The following is a 23571-nucleotide window of genomic DNA, read 5'->3' as shown; positions in this document are numbered from 1 at the left end:
ACTTAATTGCTTAGCTGCATTCAGATTTCTGCTGTGCACCAAGGTAATTTAAAATGTACATTCTGCACTATGACGGATTTGAAGTCCTTTTAGCTTAGTGTAATTTTAAAATGCAAAAAGCATCTTAATCATCTCTCGGTTCAATAATGAACATGTCATGCAGATTCTTGCAGAATCTGACCTGATGCATCTTGCTTATTCAAAAATGAATCACTAATAACTATTGGTAACTAATTCTGTGAATGGGATTTCCCAAATAACTACCTACCTCAAATCTGCTTGTCTATGCAAATATCCTGTGAGATGTCAAAAGCCAAAATCCAGATGCATGACAGTGTTTTTTTCTCTTCTCTCCATTAATCTTGTTATCTACTGTAGAGAGAAATAAACTTGCTCTTACATGATTTATTTATTATAAATTCATTTGTCTCTTACATCCTATTTACATTCAAGATTCTTGCAAATAGACTTTTTCATTATTTGTTCTGATATTTTCTGGTAATTGTAATTAAGTTAAGCTCTCTTATCCTTTTTGACATTTTGAAAGTAAGTATTTGCATTTTTCTAGACTTCTGGAATCTGTGTCCCTCAAGTTGCTAAAGACAATTGCTAATATCTAATAAGATATTTTCAGTGTTCTCAGAACTGAAATGCAACAGACCCAACCAACTTGAAAACAACTACATTATCTATGTAGAGTCTACTGTTTTTTGGTTTTTTTTTGGCCTGATTTTCACTTTTCTATTTATGATTTTAATGGGGTTGACTATCACATTAAAACTGATCTTTTAAACAAAGGCTAAGGAAAAAGAAAATTGAACATTTTCAAGATAAAGTGATAATGCTGTAAGTATGATAGCCTAAGAATGTAAGCAAGTAACAGTGGTGGAATAAAAAACAATCTCTCTCATTAACCCAATTGATATGGTTGGAAAATGGACAAGCATCTGCCTCTGTAATGGGGTTTGTGTTTCTGAAGATTTTTTTGTTTTTTAATACTAAATTATTCAGTTTAATAAGAGGTATAAGTTCACTCCTGTAACCCTGTCTGAGTCAACACTTTAGCCTATTTGCTAGTAATTAACTGTATTTTTTATTAACTATTACATCTTTTTCTCTTAATAAAGCACCTAAAAGTGTCTTCTCATGATGTTTTTTTTCCCCTTCAAATTCTGCCACAGACATGGTCCTGAGCCCATAGAAGTATTTCTGCTATGAGTTTCTGCCATCCTTTACATCCTTTACTGGCATTTAGTAATTTGTGCTACTTCTATAGTCAATTTGATTATGCATCTTTTTATGTATCTTTCCTGGATATTGGATCATTGAGGAATGCATGATCAGGCCAGGCCAGTGTTCTACAACATACTGTATGTGTCCTCTAGACAGAGATAACTGGCATTGTACAAATTCTGCTATTCCTAGTATAGGATGATCTCCTCAACTAAAGCAAAAGGTTGGCAAAGGAAGGCAGGAAGTGCTTGCAGTTTAAAAAAGCAAATGAGACATGAAGGCAGGTATTTTGTAATAAGAAATAAGAAGCATGCTGATGGCTTCTCTTTTAATGTATTTAATATTGGTTCCCTGTAAAGTAATACTAAAACAACAGAGAAAAATATTGCTAAGTACCTGGAGTTGTCTATAGGGAACTTATTGATTCCATAGGTTGTTTTTGGTTTTCTTTCACCTCTATATGAAACATGGAGAGGGACTAAAAAAAAATTGTCTCAGCATGTTAATAGCATTAAATACTTATGTGGACTTTGAGACATAGCTCCAGATGACACAGATTTTTTTGTCTATAGAATTAGGAAATTTGTGATCATGTGAAAAAAAGTGTGTTATAACAATGGATCGGTTGATACCTGTGTGCTGTAAAATCCTCCTCTATGCACAATTAAAAATACATTTAGTTATAAGTTCCATAAGTGCAGAGTTACTGATGGCATCATAACCAAGAGAAGAGACACAAAATTCATCTGAGCAGCTGTCAAGCTTCATTGCTGAGATGGCTGTTTTCCAGCTCTCTGTAAATAGAGAGATGTATTTTAAAGATAACATTTTTTTACATGCTTGCTTTCAAAGGGCAACTGGACACTTAGGTATACAGGGCTAGTTTTAAACCCTCATTTGATTTTTATCGGGACTAATTGTGATGGTATTCTAAATACTCATGCATACTACAGGAATCTACTGGAGCCTCAACTCTCCACAAAGAAGTTTGTATAACAGATGATACATATCTGTACATATGAATATGGAATTTTAAATGTGCATGTAAACATAGAATCCATAATAATTCTCTTAAAGCCAGTGAAACAGTCCACAGGAATCAAAGTGCAAAGTCTGGTTCAACAGTTATAATTATTTATGAAACCTTGGGGACCTGTTACCAGTGATTTCCTTGTGCTGGTTCTCTCCTGCTGCCTCTCCAAACTTGGCCATCCTTCCCTTCTTTTATATGTGAATGGAGAAAGAGAAAGAGGATTGTGTTTCTATTGGTTTGTTCATCTGGCTCTGCTCTTCCTCTCCCCTTTCTCTTTCCAAATTTAGCCTTAATTTCTTTTCTTGTGCTCAGTGATTTCTCGGTGAAGCAGTGGGCATCAAGATTTCACATTATGCACGTAGATGATTATATAAAGTTTAATACATTTAAATGTTTATTGAGACACATTTAAATGTTTATTGTAACACACTAAAATAATGTATTCCTTGAGCTGAGGCTCAGGGTAGAACGATGTGTAACTGCTTGGAAAATGTTAACATGCTCACTGGGCTTTACAATGTAATTCCTCATGAGATTGGCTCTAAAGAAGCATCATACTTTGTCCATACTTTAACTTATTCATCCTTAACTTCACATTTGATAAACAGAGAATAAAATATATATTAGGAACAAGAGCACGTTTCAATCTACTGCAAACACAGATCACTAAAGAGAATAAATCATAAACCAGCCAACTATGTTTTTCTCCTCCTGCTTCCTCTCCAAGCTCAATTAAGACTCAACATGTTTTTCTTCTTCCTAGTTTCCTTTTATCTCTTCTCCTTCTCATGTTTCCATGTCCTTCCCCCAATACTCTTTATCTGATGAGGGATAAAGAATAGTGCTGTGGGATAATGAGGTAATTCCTGGTAGTGTTGGAAGTCCCAGACACCTGGAAGATATATATTTTTTTTTCTATCCCAGACTGGGTCAGATAATACCTTGGTAATTTCAGTGGTATATGTTCAGATTAAGTCAGTCCTTATGGGACCCAATAAAATTTCTGTGTACTGAAAAATATGCAAATATCCATGTTTAGATATGGTGGATTTGGTCTGGAAAATTTGATTTACATGAGTGGCTAGGAAATAGCCTAGATGTGTAATGATCCAAAGTGTTTTACCTTTGTCTTCATCCCATCCAACACTTTACAGATGTCTAACCCCTGGCTCTCTTTCCTTGGCATGGATCCAGCTCTGATTTGGCACTGACTCGCTCTCCATATGCAGTGGATACTCCCAAACTAGTGAATTTTTAAATACAACTGCTTTGCATACACTGTGTAAATCAAATATTAACCCTTCTCATCCTTGCAAACTCAATGTTACTGAAAAAACCCACAAAAAATACCATTCTCAAGACTAATTTTTTCAACAGAGCTTAATCTAAATTAGTTCTCAAAGTAGTTTCCATATTTTTAATTTTATGTAGCTATTAGAATTGCATGATAATTTCTTAAAAAATTGGATTAATTTAGATTCAATAAAGCAATTATAACCAGCAAAGGGATTAACAATTAAGAGACCTCCAAAAAGGCTGATTACAGGGCTAGTAATTTAGCTGACTGTGTGATGATTCAACTCAGATTCCAATTTCTTAAGCTTTTGTGTACTCACTCTTCTCCCTAGTGCTTTAATACCAAGCTTGCATGCAAATACTTGCTTTTCTGTGACTGAGGCCTGTGCTGCTTTGGGCCAAAATTGATTGCTGAAGTTACATGACTCAAGTGCCTCAGGTGAAAAAAAAGCAAAACACTAGAAATAAAATATCCAGTGGACAGCTTTGTGAAGTGTGCAGCCTGACAGTCACTAAAGCTCACAAGATGGAAGAAGTTCTGCAAATAAGGTCAGCAGAATTAACACTCATTTACCCCTTAAATATCAACTACATATTGCTGGCGGCTTTTTGGGGGTGATCACAAGTGCAAACCACCTGCTACATGCGCATATGTGGATTTTTCTTCCTTAGAGTAACTGCTCTTCAGCCAATATTATGAGCTCACTGAGTCATATTTCATTTAAGAGCATGGATGTCCATGACTGTGTAGGGTCCCTTCTCCTTTATTGTTCAGATCTCTCTGCTGACATTAACTCTCACTACTCCTCTAGAGTTGTTGGAGTCCTAAGGTTTTATGCCAGTTGAGGTCACACGTTTATGTAGTCAATCAATAAACATAGAAACAATGATAACACACTTGTATACTGATTAAATTAGTATCTTAAATTTGTTTAATACATGCCAAGATAAATACTGCCACTCTCATTTCTGTAAAACACTGAGGTTTAGGTTCTGACATGTTGAAATCAAGGAGGTTTTCACTTAACCTCAGGGGCCTTTGGCTCAGAACCACAGTCCAACCATTGTGAAATGGAGTTTATTTCTAGCCTTTTGTAGAATGTATTCCAGAAGTATTTTCCCTTATTTAGACCCTAATTCTGTTTGTTTTCCCATATTTGCTCTTTGAAGGAAAAAAAAAATCAAACAAGACAAAGCAGGATTACAAGTGTCTCTGAAGGGGATGTCATACAGTCAGTCAGTCATCATTTAGCAGCTCAGCAGTACAAAAACTGACTCATGTCTCCCTTTTTCAGTTTTCATTGTCCTTTCCCCACCCTAAGACCTTGCTATCAGCCCCAGCAAGTAACTAGTATTAAAGACCTCCTCTAGCTTTTCAAAAATGGAAGAAAAAAATTAGCTGCTTTTTTTTTTTTTTGATTGTCCCAGTTTAGTCCCTGAGTCTCAATGGGGCTGTGCAATCTGAAATTTGACCTTTTCATATTGGGTTTGAAGAATGAAATAACAGCAGAAAACCCTTTTTTCACATTTTTGTTCATATGCTTTGTGGCTTGCAATCCTACAGTATCCAAGAGTTCAATTAGGCAGTGTGTGATTGACAGGTTCCTGAGTTAAATAGCTGGGATGGAATCATATACTTAAAATAGCTTTAAAAGAAAACCTGTAGACAGACAATCAGTCAGACAATCTTTTCAGGCACTTGGAAAGCCCCTACTTTCCTAAACACTTGCCCTGTAAATGATCTGGAAGTCTTGCACATAAAGTAGTTTAATATAAAAGATTGCTTGGAGGCAGTTAACATGCAAACATACCCCTTGATGTAATATCTAGGGGGGCATTTTTTGAAGTTGTTTTTTTCAGAAGCGTTGTTGCTCATTATGAGTGTGACATCACTTCCCCTGACCTAGTGATGTGTGTACTCTCTGTGCTCTGACTTTTAACTTTTTTAGGATCAAAGCTTCAGTTCTGAATTCAAGCCCACCTTTCCTTTTGCTGTGTTCATTTCCAATATCTAGAAAAAAAAATTACCAACAAATCAAGAGAAAAAGAAAGGCAAAAAAATTTCCTGTCTTTCCCTGTTGCTAGATCCTCAACTTGTTGGCCAAAACGTCCCTACTTTTGTGCTGCTATACTGGGTTAGAAATCTCAGTTCTGAGGCCTGTGTATGTTAGGAAAAATAGGAAAGAATGTCTTGCTTTTCTGTTCTTGAAAGAGTGTCACTGCACAGTACAATTCTCCATGTTTATTCACACAAATTTACAAAGATTAAGCTTTTACAATGTGAATTTAAAAGTAAAGAAAACCTTGCCCCCCCTCCTTTAACAAAGCTGGAAAGTATAAACACTCTTTTCCCTCTGTATAGCAGCTCACGAGTTGGAGCTTTTGACCAGCATGTAGAAAACCTCAGTTTAGTGACTAAATTCTGTGGGTTTAAATCCAGGTTTCTTCTTTTTGAAGGGTGCCCTGTTACTCCTCTAGACACTTTCAATCCCTGCCCTTATAGCTTACAAAAAACTTAGAAAATACCCCTCATGACCCATTGTGGAGGGTTGGATGCTTTCCCCACCAGCCCAGGGGTCACCTGGGAGGAGATGCACCTGTAGGTTCACCTTTGTGGGTGCTCCTATGGAGCTGAGAAGGATGGCTTGGAATCATCAACAGCAGAAAGCGAGAAATTGGACCAGAGTTCTCTCAGATCCAGTGGGTGATCTCTATACAGTACAGGATTTTATATAGAGTGCCGTGGAGTGCTCCTCATGAGATTTTTCATACTCCTGATCTGGAGCTCGTGAAATCCCAGATTTAGTGGTTGCATCCCCTTGCTCTGAGTGTTTCCTCCCAGCTAGCTTTGAGCAGATCCTCCTCAGCATGGGAGAGGGCAGAGAGCAGAAGATCAGAACACAGATGTATGGGGATTTTTTCTTGTCAATCAGGGGTGAGCTCACATATTAAACACTGCCAAAAGTTTTGATATTTCCCCTGACAAAAACATATAAACCAGCAAGAATATTTACACAGAAGAGCAAGAAGTATGGCAATAAATGTGAAACAGATCTCTATGTGAACATATACTAAATTAATTAAGATCTTTTATTTCAGATAAGAGACACTGAAATAAAGACAGTAGGAATATGACAGAGGGCTAGAAAATCACAATCAGAGATGGGGATGGAGAATAATCTATAATTTTTTTTCCAATACAAGAGCTGAAAATCACCATGTAGCAAGAAGTCAGCAAAACAATACCTAGAACATTTTCACACAGAGTTATGGAGACAAAAATATGAGTGGATTTTGAGGTTTTTATGCATATATATGTGTGCACACATGGACATGCACACACACAGACTCACTATATGTGTATATATGTTATTAGATATAGATTACATATAATTGGCCTGATTCAGTCTTTTGCAGGGGAATTCTCTAAACCTGTGGTTGGAAAAAAACAACCATAGGAAGATTTTATAGGGCAAAAGACGGTGTTTCTAATCCTCCAGGGTAACAAACAATTTAAAATCCATGCAGGATGCATAATGCTACTTTTCTCTCTCTTTTTCATGGTTGAAGAGTTGGTTAAGTGTAAGTGTAAGTTTCCTAAACAACACAGAAAAGCATGTCTCATGCTTGAGACATTCTCTGAAATTAAAGTTATTGAAGTTGATACTTTTTAGACAAGAGGACCATATAGGAATATAGGATGAGTACATATCTTTATTTGTCTCAATTTTCAGTTTAATATGATATTATGATATTTATAGCTTCAAGCCTAAGACAATTTTCTGTGTGATACAGAATGAGTTAGGAGATCCCAGACATTGCCTGGCTTATGAGATATAACGTGCAAAACTTCCAAGAAAACCAACACAAAAGTTTCCCTACTCTTTCTTATTCAAAGAACCCACTCTTAAGATGGATAGTACTAATTTCCAGTAGACTTGCAAGAAAATAAGCATGTGGCTTCTTCTGTAACCTGAGGACTAGCATAATTTTAATGATAAATTATTCTAATTTTGTTAGAGGATTGCTTCCATGAGGCTATAGACCCCTTAGCAAATGGGAAGTTCTCACCTGTCCAGAGGTGAGTTTTGGAGAGATTAAATAAATAGTTCTGGATGGTGAATTTGTAGCTGAGGACACAATACTATTGAACAATAAAAAAAACCCCATTAAATATATAGAGATTATAAGTATTTTGTTTTCCATAACTGGAAGGGTTTAAAATATGTTCTAAAATACTTGTTCCATTCTCTCTCAAAATCCCTGGTGCATTTTTCACTTACTGATGTTATTTTTCATCGCAAGGAGTTATTCTTATCTTACACCATTTGGGCAATTAATACAACCCTGCCATGATCAACAGGAGGAACTAATCCCCCAATTTTTTAAGTCTTCTGGAAGTAAATATATGCCATATATTTTCCACTTTTGATCCACTTATGTCTGGATTACTTTGGAGAAATCAAATGAATGCTGTGCCTCTAAACAGCTCCCAACGACTTAACCCTTAAAAGTAAGGTTTTGTACTCCTCAGCCTAAACCAAGCATTTCAAATTTTTAGAATTAATTCCACCCTTAAATTCCTGCTTCCTTCTGGATTATTATTAAGAAAGCCTTTTGGTATCCATCCCACACCACTGCATTGCAGACATCTCACAATACAAACTGCATTCATGGTTCACAGACACTGTCAGGTCACAGGTGGGAATCCTGATGAAAGAAAAATATTATTTTGTTCCATACCCGGGACTCTGATACTAGAAACCACTTGGTTTGTTTGTTTCTGTTTGTTGTGCACCTTCTGTAATAGTAAAAGGGAAAGGGACTTTTTGTTATCCTGCCTACTTCTGGAGCATTTGGGAAGAAAATAAAAATTACACTCTTCCCTAAGAGAAAGGCATGAAACACAGGTAATTAGGAAGCAGGGAATTGCAACAGTAGTGCAGAGTATGATCTGCAACAAGGATCAGATTCAAAACTAGCACTTAGAAGTGACAAACAGAAGAATAATTGTCTGGAGAACCATCTGAGGTTGGGTCAATGTAATGCAGGAAGTCACTGAAACTTACTGGCTTGCAAATAAAGACTGTAAAAAAAACCCTCTCAGTAAAACAAAACACAGTACAAAAGCATCCCCTTCAAACTCTCCCTGTGAAGGAGTGAAACAGCTTCCAAAGGTTTGGCTTTAGTTATCTCACCCAGCAAATCTGAGTAATATCCTTTTAAAGAATATCATTACAGTTTGTTGTTGGAATAAATCAAACTTAGAGTTAGAGACTGGAGTCCTGTTAGTATCACAGAATCACAGAATCAATCACTAGGTTGGAAGAGACCTTCAAGATCATTAGGTCCAACCCATTCCCTAACACCTCAACTAAACCATGGCACTGAGTGCCACATCCAACCTTTTTTTAAACACATCCAGGGATGGTGACTCCACCACCTCCCCAGGCAGACAATTCCAGTATTTATCACTCTTTCTGTAAAAAATGTTTTCCTAATATCCAACCTATATTTCCCTTGGTACAGCTTGAGACTGTATCTTCTGTCAAGTTCTATTGCATGACAAAGGGTGAAGAGTTCCATAGAAGATTCTAACACCTGTGATAGCCAATTTATCAACATTACTATAATGTCACTTTTCTACTGGAAGCTTTGTTCCATAGTAATTTACCAGATTTTCAGATTTTTCATGTCCCTATTATAAGGCAAAGTTCTAGCTGTTTCCTGCTCTTGCATGTGCTGCAGGTTAAATACATTTCAGCTGTATAATCTGCAGGTAGGGCAGGAAGTTTTGCGGTGTGCCATATTATGGACAGGCACTGCATACAATAGATTCTGAAATTCCTTACTGTGTTTGAAAGGTTGAATGTATTCTGTAAAACATAAGGTCATTTCTGAACTCCCTGGAAACCTGAGCAGGGCTAGAGCAAAAGTCAGCTGTAGAGCAGGTGATCTGAAATGGCAGAGACCTCTGGATGAAAAGGATGCTCAGAGCTGTCATTGAGGGAGGAAGAAGAAAAGCTTTCATGGGGCAGGTCAGAGGACTGGTTCACTGGGAGAGCAGCGAGATCACTGGATGCCTTGGTGCAAATCTCACTTTTGTTCGCATATAGATAGATACATGTTTATACTCATCTTCAGTTATCCTTCAATAATTGAGTGGTGTTTAAAACTCAGGAGCATAACCAGCCCCTGAGACACATTATTGCTGAAACTCAGTTCACAGTCTACCTGTCTGCCTTTTGCTCATTCTTGTCTCATTAGAGCCACTTGAGTCCCCACCAGCCTGAATGGAACAGGAATAGGAGAATGGATTTTTGTGTGGAAAACGGTTGCACAGTAGACTATACAGCTACACTTTCATACTTTCACGTCTCTCCCCAGCTCTCATGATTTTACAGAGATTCCCCTACGTTCCTCTCACAAATGATGTGAAGCAAAGTTTTGAGAGAAGAAAAGAGCATTTAACTGAAGATTTTCCCTGTGGTGAGGGTTGGCCAGTGTTTTAGTGGAGGCAATTTAATTTCTCCTGGACTGGCTGTGTGCTGACTGCTGGAAGCTCCCCCTTTGTGCAGTCCTGTGGCTGCTGACCTCACCAGCACAGCGCTGCCGCTGCCCAGCGTGGCCATGTGGAGCTGCTGTCTGGATTTAGTGACATTCAACACAGATGAAGAGCTGCTGTGCAGAAATGCAGGGCAAAGAAGTGACTTTTTCTTATTGCTTTTTCTGAGAGAGGCAGCACGGCCGGGCCCCTTCCATTGTACACACCAGAGCACATAGCAACTGCTCAGGCTGCTGATCTAATGAAGAAATGCTGTCAGCCCCTTGAATTTGGAACCATTAAAAGAGATACATATGGCAGGAGAATACAAGTCCAGCCATGCACATCTCTGCAAATCAGAGGGAAGCCCTTCAAGCTCTTCCAACTCCATAGACTTTTGGAATCAATTTAACTTTTAGACATCAAAATGACAAAAAATACAAACATCCAGAATATATGAAAAAAGGAATTGAATTATAAGAATGCATCATATTCCAGTGAGTATTGAAAAAGTATTTCACATTCCTGCCACACAGGGAGCCAGTCAGAACATTTCCTATGTTTTACAATGTATTACATGTACATTGCACTTCAAACTATTCTATGAAACTACTGATATCCTGAAAAATATTCCAAAAATAAAATCAGGAAGTGAGCTTATGTAGTGGTTTTTGGAGCTCAGCAGTGGAAAGACTGCAAATTTGTTGGTATTGCTGTTCGTCAGGTCAAATTTTTAGGAGTGGTAAAAATGATTCCTGGAGCTCAATGTTTATTATCTGTCTACAACCTATAGGTGATTTTTTTCTTACTTACCCTTGCAGTACTATTACCTCTTTTCTGTCCTAGAGCCTCCAGGTACATATTCCCAGTAGTTTTTTGACCACATTACACAAATCAGCTCCTTTTCCATTGTACCTGCTGCTGTTTCTCAGCTCCACTATAGCTTGCTGTCCTCTCCTCGGGCTCTTCTACTTCTCTTGTCTGTCATCTCCCAGATCTCAGCTGCTGGGTTGTGCACACACCTGGCTTGCTACCATTATATCTGTACTGTGGAGTGATCTCACATCACACCTTTTTCCTCAGCCATCAGCTACATTTTGGGGGACTACTCTGTATTAAAAATTCTCTACAGTCTTTTGCTGTTACTTATATGCCAATAACATCACGTAATTCCTTCCTGTCAATTTACTATAAACATTTTTAATTTGGCATGGGAATCTGTTGCCTTATAGCTCCTGTTATCTAAAAGGAAAAGCATTTTCAGCTCCTTGTTACACATTAAAACCTGTTTTATATCTATAATTTTTACTATCATCAAATTGAATAACTTCAGTATTCAAGTTGGTGCATCATGCAGGGATATATTTTGCATGAAAGGCACAAATCAGAATTCATTTATAAAGTCCAATATGTTATTCTCATCTTGAGGCTGGACTCTTTCAGAGACAGTAACATACACCAAAGCCTCTCATGTTATCTTGTTACTATGGAAACAGTGATGCAGAGTGGTTATGGGTGGAGATCTGTGACATTCGAAAGCACGGTATAAAACTGAAACACTCCACAGCCTGCATTTTTATTCATCCTTAGTGCTACAGAATAGCACAGCATAATAGTTGTGATAGTTATCTTGCTCATGTGTATTGGTAAGTAATATCATGTAGAAGAGGAAATAATAAAAGAAAGGAAAGTTTGAGACTGAATAGGGAGTAAGGAATCAGTCCTTTTGCCACTGACTTAGTGTATGTCTTTGGAAAATGCTTTTGAGCACATCAGTCTGTGTCTCAGTTCCCCAGCTGTAACATGCCCTCTTTTTCATTCTCCTCTTGTTTTCTTTATTTAGGTAACAAAGCTTTTAATGTAAGAAAGCTTCCTGCTGTGGTTTAAGAGTATGCGGCACAATTTTGGTCAGGGTTTCATTAGGCAACACCAGTACAGAAAAAAGACGTATCTACTGTAATAGAGATATATAAAGACTTTGTGCTGGTAGAAGCAAAGCCAAGTCTATAAACAAAATTTTTTTACATGGTAGATGGCATTCATTCTAGGGAGTTGGAATGGTCAATGGAATAAATATTTATGCCCTGTGGAAGTAACTAATAAGAATGGAAGGTGATAATGCAATATGATTGTAACCACAAAGAATAACACTGCATTCCGAAGTTTGTGTGCAGGAAAACTCATCTGTTTTTTTCTAGTTGTAAAAATTGGTGTCATGCTAGAACATCATCTTCCCCTACACAATTTGCCATGCTTCTATATATAGACCATCCTAATTTCACTATCACAACTTCTCTAACTGACTTTTAACATGGAAAGGATATTTCTGATTTTTTTTGTGTTTCAAGAACAGATTTTGACAACTGAAGCTTCTTGTTGGAGCTGGTTGTTGATTATTCATTTATTAAGTAAGATATTAATGGAAGTATTTGTTTATTCACATTACTATTTAGTCTTCCTCATAGATGAAGCCCCTAGCTAGCAGACATAGAAATTTTTTTTAGTAAGAGAGATTAATAGAAAAAATCAGCTCAATAAATGTTTACTGTTTACACATTTGTATTGTAATGCCTGGAAAATGGAACCACAGGCAAAACTACATTTTCGTAGATGCCAGAAAAACACTGATTAAGGCAAGGGACCAGCTACTGTGTTCCAGTGACTCAAACCTAGAAATTAAAATATCAAAGCAGGGTGGAACAGAACAAAAAAGGGCATTTGAACTTCAGCCTCTCACTTCTCTTGCTACTGTTAGTTTACATGAGGTCTGTGCCAGATTTGTGTTTTCCATGCTGATAAGCCTTTGTCTCCAATTTCTGGAAGCAATTCTGAAGCTACACTCTTTGAAATACTTCAGTTGCTTTCTGCTATGACAACTATGAATTAACTGATGACTGATGGGTAAAAGGATTGTTGCCTGCATAAAGGTGTTTTGTTACCTTGAATTCAGGGGAAACCTTATTATCTACACCAATTTCTTTATTTAGACTGCTTGTTAGTTCTCATGGTGTAGGGTTTTCCACAACTAGCAGATTGTTGGCCATGCCCAGATTCTTCTTTCTTGGAAGAGAGTCTGAGCTCTTCATGTCCCTGCATTACCCCATCTCATTTCCTCTTCTGGTGAAACTTGTGTTTTAAAAATATATAAAATTTTCTGACAATCAACATAAAAATGGGCAGCTGTGTTGGTTTCTTTTTAAGTGGCTGTCCTACCTGTCTAATTATTATGTCTGTTTCTCTCAATATCAGCATTTAAAAGTCTTGGCGAAAGTTCAGCTCAGCCTTCTTAGTATCAAAAATCTATAGATTTCTGGTGTAACACACAAGAAGAAATCCTAAATGAGAGACACTGATAAGGTTAGTGTGGTGAGGCTTGGATAAAGGCGTCATATGCAGAAGTATTTTTGGCTAAGAAAAGTTCTCATGTTTGGGGTGTGTGCTCAGTCTATTACTGAAAGTTTGCCACTGCCCTGCACACCTACAAATTGTCCTGTGCTTTAGATGTAGATAAATATTAATTTCTAAATTTCATAGAGTAGCTTATTTGTCACAGGAGAAGGAATCTGCACACTGGAGTGTTGTACATGATCTCTCAAATAAATTACTCCCCTGAGTGAATAACAATACATTATTTTCTTACAAATCCTTAAAATCTTTTGTTACGTGTGGTCAGGGAACCTAGTTCTCCAAGAATAACAGGAAGTATTATATATCTTCTGAAGTTTGTAACAAAAGTGAGTTCATACAGGTGGTCCCAGTCCTTCTGCACTGGCCCAAATCCTTTTTCTTGGCCTGCCACGCAGCAGTCGGTCTTCATCTTCTCTAATTTCAGGCATTTTAATGTTAGACATCTAGACTGAGCCAACTCAGCTTCATTACACTTGCCTTAGACACCTATGATAGGATGACATGTGCTTTCTTTTGAACTATGTTAATTTGAGAGTCTGTGTTTTTAAGAGGATGAGATGAATACCCACAATATGCCTCATTACAAAAATGTTTATGTTCTATGCTTACTTTGTATGTATATTTACAGGTATCTGAAATGTAAGGGAAACCAAATGAAACACATTCTTTACTTACTCTGCAAAAATTTGTTAAATAATATCCTGGAATAATGCAGAGACATGGTTCTGATATTGTTAGAAATTATTTTTAAATACAAAATCTTGAATGGATGTGTTTTGCTTAATGGCTCATATTATGATCCTGAAAAAGGCCATGAACTCTAGGCAATTCCATTGTCCTGAAGGTAAGTAAAATGTAATGCCTGGAGAGATAGGAGAATGTCTTGATTTAGAAAAAGCTGAGAGGCAGAGATTGATGTGTTTATGCACTATGTGTTCAGGACTTGACATGCTTGGTGATACTTTAATAGGAAACCTCACCAGATACTCTTCATTTTCTCTCTTTATTGCTGGGAGATAAATTTCCAATAAAAGGGTAAGGGATTAATTTTTTCTATTGAACTCCCAATTGCTGTGTCAGCAATACAATCTACTCGGCATTGATTCTGCTTTCAGCTGCAGTACTAGTAATTGAAAGGAAATTAGCAACTTCAGTGGATTCAGAGCAAAATTATCATGACTGAGCTCCTGTGGCAGGGCCTACTCTGCAAGCAGCCAAGCTCCATCTCAATCTCAAAGTACCCATTCCACAACAAGTGAGCTGATCTGTTTGGTGGTGGATGATTTCTTGCACTTGATCCATCTTCACAAGAAGGAGCCTGGACCAACACCACTTTGCAGAGGAGCTGCTGACTCTTCCTCTCCAGAGGAGGAAGTCTCTCAATGGAACATTAAGAGACTGATTGCTCTTGCAGTCTTGGACTGAGTCTCAAGTGTCACAGGAGACATATGTTGAATGTTTCTGCAGGGTGTTTCAGTGGGACTCAGGAAATGACATATTTACACATTTATGTGCTTTCCCCATCCTCTTGTTTCAGTTTAAAGACAAATACATCTGTCCATCCTGTCTCCCAAAAGTGTTGTCTTATTTTACAGTGGCAAAATGCAAAAACCTTTTGAGATAGTATATATTTAATTTAGCCACTTGAATGATGGGATAACATCACAGTTGTTCCTTCAGAACACAATAAAAGTTATGACAGGCTTAGAAAGGGGAAGGATGAATATAGACTAATGAGTAGCCTGTATTTGAATCTCAGCCTCTGTGAGTAATAACAAAGATCAGGCTGATGCCACTATTTGAGAATAGTTTGTTTCACCAAACCTGTGGTAAATGGCAACATATGATCCATGCAGTTCTAGATTTCAAGTGCAACTTTAGACATAACTCTTTGGCACAGGCCAAAAATGAACCACGGGGATTTGAGACTTCACTAACTTCACTAATAACTGTTCCAGAGGATGACTGGCCTCTGACAGAGCTGCTGTGCTAATTTTCCCAGGCTGAGCCTTCACCTAATTTTTCTTTCAGGTAGCAGATGTAATGCCTTCCAAACTTTTTCAAGTCCATAGCACTTCATTACCAGACCTGGGCTTTGGTGATTAATTTGTTGCAGCAATGAGGTGCTGCCTGAAAAAGGACTTCTGAGGAACAAAGCAGCCCAAGCAAGCAGCACTTGACTGTGGAAGTTTTCTTTTGTCTCTGTGGTATTCTATCCATGTAGCTGGTCTGGCAGGAAATTAAGAGAAATGCAGTGATAAACATGAAAGATAGAAAGACTAAGAGTCTTGAAAATAAATAAGTGACTGTTCTTTATAGTGTCCTGAAAACTTTAGGACCTATGTTTTTCTGGACATAAACAGATTCTTACAATTTGAAACTTTAGCTGATTGAGTTGGGAGAGGTGATTTTCTTACACAATGGTACTTTTAATGTTTCTTCAAAAAGCATTGCTTTAATTTGTCATACTGTCTGTGTGATTCCTGTACACAAAATTATGTGAATTCTGAGGCAATAACATTTTGTGAGGCACTAAGGTCAGTGAGATTCAGATAACATATAATAGCTGTAGCCCAGCAAGGTATAAAGGAAATGAAAAGTTGAGGTAGCTTCTGGACACTGGCTTGTGCAAATGGATTGTGTTAAATTCCTTTGTTGAAGTAGAAAACAATATGGAACAATAAGAGATTTGACTACAAAAGAGATTATAATAATTTCTGTACTTACATAAAAATATAGCCGGTTTCTTTAGGACACATAAAGTTTCAGGTGTTTCACAGTGTGTCTGAGAGCAGCAACAAAGAAAGGACCAATTTAATTAAGTGGGAATTTATGTTTTATTTCAGTAGAGCTGTAAAACAAATTTCACTGACCTTATACAAGAGCAGCCTTTGAAGGGCAAACTTTGTTGTCCTCCCTTCCTGTGATAACCTCTTGAAGAAGTCATTAAATATTCATTCCAGCAGTTATTTTTTTCTTCACTTTAGACTGTTTGCCTTCTTGCAGGTGAGAATTCTAGTACCAAGGGTAAAGTTTTTATTGTCTGTGTGTATGGCACTTCCACTGAATAGTAATGAATGGAGAGTATGCTGAATGGCAAGCTAAAATTTATTCTGGATTAGAGGTACCTGGGCCTATTCTTTACTATAACCATGTCCTGCAGTTGTTCTCATGCTATGGCTTCATCTGTGGGCCATGTGCCATCAGGGTGGCACAGAAGCTGTGACTCAAAAGACCTCTGTTGCTACCAAACAAATTGTAAGCAGAGAATAGAAAAGATGTGGTGCCTGATTGAAAATGTAGATTTTCATGTATGGCTGTGTTTCTCCTGGACCTGGGAGATTACCAACCTGGGATGAGAAAAATCTGGTGTAATCTAAAATCAAATGTAAAGAACCTCTTATGAGGTTTTCAGTCAACCTTTTAAACTTAAGTCTTAATATGTAAGTTAATACTTAAACACTTTCATGGACCAAACATTGAATATTTCTTAATTGGTGCTGATTGATCATATAGAGAATTGGACCAAAACTCTAGTCTGTACATCACCTGGCATATTTACTGATTATGAACTTTTTCAGACAGTCAGAACAAATATTCTGCCTGTGATGATGGCAAATGGACTTTGGAAAGTATTCTCCATTATAAAAGAAAAACATCCATTTCTTGTTATATTTCTTCTCAGGGGCAGAATACTGAGAAACAGAGTCTACTCTTCAGAAGGACGGCTTTGTGTCCTTATTTTAGACTTATAGCACCAAAGATAGAAGGAAAAAAGTTACATCACTGTAATAGTTCACATTTTGTGTTATTAAAGCCAGCTCCTTTCTCTACTGATAGTTTCTACAGGTACATAGCAAATCATGCCAAATGTGCTTGCTCTTCATGTGAGAGTCCTGCAGAAGGACCCCAGACCCAGAGCACTGAGGTGGTTCCATATTTCTGAAGAAAAGGAAAGCATCGTATCCACTTTTGGACACTGGTGGAGAAGAAGGCTTGTGCTTCAGTGTTTTTAAGGAAAAGGCAGAAGAAAAGGTGAGACTGTCTTTCTGCTGACCTTTTTCACCAAGGAGAAGTGATGGCAGAATACTACCAATTATTTTGAGGAGCATCTCAAGATGACACTGAGAGTGTGAACAAAATAATCACAGAGCCACTCCTGAGATTTATAAGTGTTGGATGTGACCTAAGTCTTTCATAATGTGGTCTGCATCTGAACACAGATCATGCCTCTCCCATCCATGGACACACAACCTTCTTGCTTTCCTCCCAGAGATCAAATACTATCTGTATGGCAAGCTCAGCACTTCTGAGCATGGAAAAGCAATATGTAATAAATCAGTAATAAATTAATATTTAATTAAAGCTTCTTTTAATGAAAGTTAGCACCTGAAAGGAGGTGGAGAGACAGATGTATGTGACCAGGAAGCTCTCTAGAACTGAAGCAACCACTTTGCAGAGGCTTATGTAAAAGCAGAAGCTTACATTATAAATGAGACCTATTCTATCTCTTAACAGTTTTACATGGTCTATGCAGGACTAACACTGCTTAAAATGTAATTTTGTGGCCTGAAATCCTTGTGAGACAGTGCAGACTGCAGTCCTGTAGTCCATTGGCCAAAGGTACAACTCTGAAATGACTATTTGACTTCACTCTTTCTTAGAAGTAGTGTGCAGTTTTTGTTAAATACAGGTCAGGAGATCATTATATGAATGATTGCCTGTTGGGACTGTTCCTGTCTTTTCTTTAAGCAGATTTTTTTTTGCTACAGTTGGTTTCTGTCTATTTATGTTTCTATAACATAAAGGCAGGTATGCTAAGGTAAGGGCAGCTGCAAGCTGTTCAGTTTTTTTGACTGCTCTCTGGTTTCTGAAAAATTACTGGAACAAAAATCAGCTATGTGAAGGTTGTATGCTCCTTGCTTATTATTATCTAGTTTTGCTCAGATATTCAGTGCATGGAAAAAGATTTTTGGTAGGAAATCTGAAGGTATAAGTGATTAAACTAATTCACGATCTTCCTTTCTGCTGGTTTGCCTTGCTCTGTGTGGAGCGAGGGTTTAGAGCACTCATAATGGCAATGCTTTTTAATAGGTATATATCCAAGTGACTGAAAGAAACTTCCCCTTTGTACAGTCAACCTAGTTCAGCCCATGTATTAATATTCCTTGCATTTTCTTGTGCATCTCCTCAGAGAGCAGATTAAAATTAAAATTCTGCCAAGGTTAGGTAGCAGAAAGGATTAGTGAGCTAGGTCTTCACCTCTAGAGAGAAAGGTGACATGAAAATGATTGGACTGGACACATCCTTATTCTGGAAACTATTTGTATGGATAAAAATTCTCTATGCAACTGGCAGCTTGTGCTGAAGAGATATCTGGGACCAACCCAGCAAAAAGGCTGAAGGTCAGGATTGAAGTGCAGCACATTGAGAGTGTTATACAGACTTTGCGTGTTTATCTCAAGCTATTAGCATTTCATTTTCAAGATCAACTCTTTACTGGAAAAACTTTAAAAATTATTGTGCTCAATCCTCCCACACAAACATATTTTCAAAAGCTCTGAAGCAGGAAAAAAAAAACCAAACCCAACCCCAAATAACTGGTCAATGAAATAAAAACCTCCCCTTTCTCATGTCTCATAACTTCTTTGTAATTGAAAGGCTAAATGTAATATCTCATTTTTGAGGAAGAACTTCAATGGGATTTTCTCTTAGAAGAGGAGAGAAATATCTAAGCAATAAAAAATGAGCACTGCACTACTTAATTTCATGCCTGAGTCAATTTTAGGAATTGAACATTTGGCCAAAATTGTAAGGATGAAGATGACTATTGTAAGTAGAGAAAGGGGACAAGTAAATGTAATTGAAGGAATGTCCTTGCCTGCATAACTCACCTTGCAAACCTTTCACAAAAAAACAGCAGAAAGCAAGCTTTCAGAACTTGCCCTTGCTTTTTGTTGCCATATTGTTATTATATAGAAAAACTGGGGCATTCACACGTTATATACACGGTCCATTAAAATTATGTGTACATAAATATAGAGAAATGATACGCAAACATAGCCCCAGACCATCATCACCCTTAAATACAGTTTCTCCAGTGTTTGATTGCTATTAGGAGGAGAACCCCACCAAGAGTGCAGTAATCTGTGCTTCTGAAAAATGTAAATGTCAATTTTTGGTCTTTAAAAATTATTAAGCCTAGCAAAAGATAGCAATTTCCAGTGTTTGCTTGCTTGGTAAGATGCAGGAGAGTGAGCATTACTCCTGAGAGCTGCCATTGGTTAGCTGGAGGGAAAATGGATATCAATTATACATAATCTAAGAAGCCTCTGCATAATAATCAGGCCCAGTAGGGGCTTTGGGGCAGCTTCGTTATTCTCTTGTAAACACAAGAGCCCAGATAGACATGTCAGTCAGGAGTAGCGGCTGCAATTCTTCCTTTTTAACACCTTCACATTCTATTGCTTCAATATGCAAACAAGGCTGTTTAGCTGAGGGTTGAGGCTGTGCTAATGAGCTCCCTGCACTAACCCTGAAGTAAAAAGGTTCTGTTTCACAGCTGCTCAGAGACTAGCTCCTCTGGGCATGCTCAGGTATTGGAAAATAATTCCTTTTAAACAGAGAAACGCCAATCAGGATTTCTTGCATTCTCTTCTCTTTTCTCAGCGTGCTAATGCAATTACCTCCTAACTTGTGAACTTCTTATGGTGGTGAAAAAATGTTTTGTCTTGGAATTATGTATTTTTGTCACCAAAAAAAAGAGAGGACTTGGAAAATTTAGCAGATGTAAAAAGTATATCCTCCTTTTGTTCCTAAAGGACCATAACTAAGGGTAATTTTCACATTTCTTTCTTAAAGGTGGACAGTCCTCTTATCCCCCTCACCTCCATGCATTTCTCCATTCCCAGTATAATTTCCATTTCCTTTTAGCTGGCTCATGTAATAAGCGACAGAGGAGGCTCCTAGGGCAATGCTGCCAACTTCATTCCTGCTTGTCACAGAAAAGGCCAACTCCTGTTGGTTTAGGACCTTGACTCTGTCCTAAAGCTAGGTTTCAGGGCATTGCTGAACTTAACCAACTGTATAATTGCCTTGGTAAAGAGGCACAGACCCCATGATAATCCTTTGTGGATGAGCCAACATTTACAACTCATGGCACAAAACATGACGATCTCTCGAATATCCAATTATTCTTATGAATAAAGTAGTTTTCTTCCTGAAACAGTCAGAAATCCCTGCTGGGTTAATTTAGTGCCTGTTAGAAATCATTTAGGTTTTCTGTTTAAAATAGGGCAGCGTCTGATTTCTGATACCACTCTGTGAGATGCTGCCTGTCTTCCTTCATTCATCCACTCACTCTTCCCCAGGACTGTGCCTTCTAGCAACATGACACCTGAGAGCAGACCTACAGGCAGAGCCACAAAATCCCTGTCAAGTGAAAGTTACAACTATCTCAAACCATAACGTGTTCCTATGAAGAGAGACAGCGCATTTGTAATATTTAGCAGTCAAATGTTGTGATCTACTTTTTTTCACATTGTTTTTGGTTGGATTCCTAATGGCTGTCTCCATGTGTGAAAATTCACGTTACACAGTCACTGGAAAAGTCTTAGCTTTGTAATGTTTCAACATTTAAATTATTTATTATGTTAGCTTTATGGCATATTAAAACCCTGGTTAGACAGGTATAGCCAACTCCCTTCTGCCTTGCTGAAGCTCATTAAATGGCCATCATAACTGGACAGACTTAATTGTGCTATATCCAAATAATTCTGTCATTTGGATTCAAATCCAAGGCAAATGGCCTACCCAGAAATATCACTTATTTGACTGTGTCTGCCAAATGATTAAAGTATGCTGCAAGCAGTTTACTTATGGCATGTTGGTGAAAATTTACAAGTAAAATTAAGAAACTGAAATAGGATGAGACTTTGCTTGTTTCAGAGTGTTTTTAAATTATACCATACCATTCTACTATTAGTATCCTCAGCCAGCGAAAAATTCATTTATTCATCCTTTTTTAAGGTATTTAAAAAATAATAATTGCCAGTGGTTACATTTAACTGCAGTTTAGAATTCAAATTTTGCAGCTTGGAGAATAAGTGACTGAAAAAAATATCTGCTTTCTATTCAGGTCACCTTTCCAAATGTCAGTTTACAACTCTTCAGTTCACTTTGCATGGTCTAAATGATGAGCTTTTAAGAACTGTTATTATGTAATTATTCTATTGCCTTATAGCTCCTGCTAAGGAAGAAGGCTGAAATAATTAAACCACTTTTCTGGGAGTTTTTTCTTAGAGGACCCCCTCTTCTTCTGAAAAGTGTCTGTGTCAGTTTAGACAAGTTGACACAAAAGTTTTACAAAACACGTTTAGGAATTTAGATACATTTGCAAACCTTATTTGAACCTTCCTCTTTATTTGGTCATTATCCCCCGCAGCAGGGTTACAGGTGTCACAAGGATCTGTGACTCTGAGGAGTGCCCAGCTCCAGCAAGTGTGGAAAGGTTTGATACTGAACACATCATTTTTCTTTCCTTCATTTCATATTTTGCTCTAATTATGCTTCAAGCAATTAGGGCTAGAATGCCTTGTGCTCTTACTATGTGGTAAAAAGTTATCTGGGGAGCAAAAAAAACATTCTACTATTTTTTACCATCCATCAGGTAAGGACATCACATCAGTTTGCTTCCCACATAAATGAGATTAATCTCATGTAAATAGACATTAAAAAAGCAATGAAATCCTTTCACTGCACTTGTAAACAATTAACCATTAAAATTTTTGGTCCTATAAGAGAAAACAACAGGGTTATGGCACCAAAAGCCCCTTAAAAATAGCAAGTGAGCTGTAGCTTATGATTAGGGGAATTGTGCAGTGGTTTTATATTTGGTTTTGATAGCTAAAAGAAGAAAAGATTAAGTAATGCAAAGGTTCACCTGTAATACCAACTTGTTCATTATCACCACAGAAGGAATACTTATTACTTCATTCTATGAAAAAGTATCTTGAATTGTGATTCAAGGAAATGGTTTTAAACCAACTATCTCAGAGTCCCAAAACCCAGACAGTTTATATCAGTTGGCCGCATAATTTCCTAATTCACTAGGATTTCACAGATTTGAAAGCTCTCATCATGCAAACTGCTTGTTTGAAAGGTTAAAAGTAAAAAATAGAGGTCAATAGAGCACATTTAATCACTCTTGGGATACTTTTCTTTTTAATCACATATGAAAAAGCTTTCTGTGTTTATTCCTTCGACTTTATGCATTAGGTGTAGCACATTATAGGAAATAATAGCTGGATACGGATTTTTGATATTTAATTTATTCTTGTGTGTAAAAATATTTTTCTAAAAATTGTGCACAATTATTGCAATAGGAAATACCCAGCTTCCAATGCAACTGGGCTATTGGAGCCAAGGCATTTAAAATAGGTGGATTAGGAGCCCGCTGGTAAAGAGCAGAGACTGTTGTACAGTGCTGGGACGGAGTACAGATGCTTAGCTTGATACAACTTTGACTAAGGGGGCACAGATTGTCACACGTCAGGGCTACTAGCCATGGGCTGACTTGGGAAGTGGGTGTACATATAAAAGAGGATTTTGTTCTTTTCTCTTTAATATATCTGAAATAATTGATTCTGTTTAACCACACAAAGGGTTGTCCAACCTGGCTTTGGAAATGGGACGGACCTGTGCTGTGCATTTGAAAACAAAATATTCTGATGGTGGGATCATCCAGTTTCCCAAGGAAAATAGGCAGAACTCTCATCAGTAAGACAGCAACAAGGAAAACAGAATAGTGAAATAAAGCTTAGGGAAAATCCTGTGGCTGTCTGCAGTTGGGGTGGGGATGGACACAGATTGGGCCATTCCAGTGTGAATCACCATTTGATTGGTGGGAGGCAGACACTGCCATGCTTTAGCCTTTGTTTGGGATCCCAGTGATCCTGGCTTTGTTATAATACATACATTAAGATAATTTATTTATTGGTATTGTTTTCCTTCTGTTGAAAGAAAAGCAATTTTATTCCTAATTAGTTTCATTAAATAT

The 23571-nt window shown here is 37.5% G+C and overlaps 1 long non-coding RNA gene across 1 annotated transcript in view; it reads left to right on the top strand.

The window, feature by feature from the left end:
• LOC131576197 (uncharacterized) overlaps positions 1 to 23571 on the top strand; it is a 40857-nt gene that overhangs the window by 6670 nt on the left and 10616 nt on the right. The gene's annotated exons all lie outside the window — the stretch shown is intronic.

Source organism: Poecile atricapillus, chromosome 2 (genome assembly GCF_030490865.1).
Source record: "Poecile atricapillus isolate bPoeAtr1 chromosome 2, bPoeAtr1.hap1, whole genome shotgun sequence".
NCBI classification, from domain to species: Eukaryota; Metazoa; Chordata; class Aves; order Passeriformes; family Paridae; genus Poecile; species Poecile atricapillus.
This window is presented reverse-complemented; position numbering and strand designations above follow the sequence as displayed.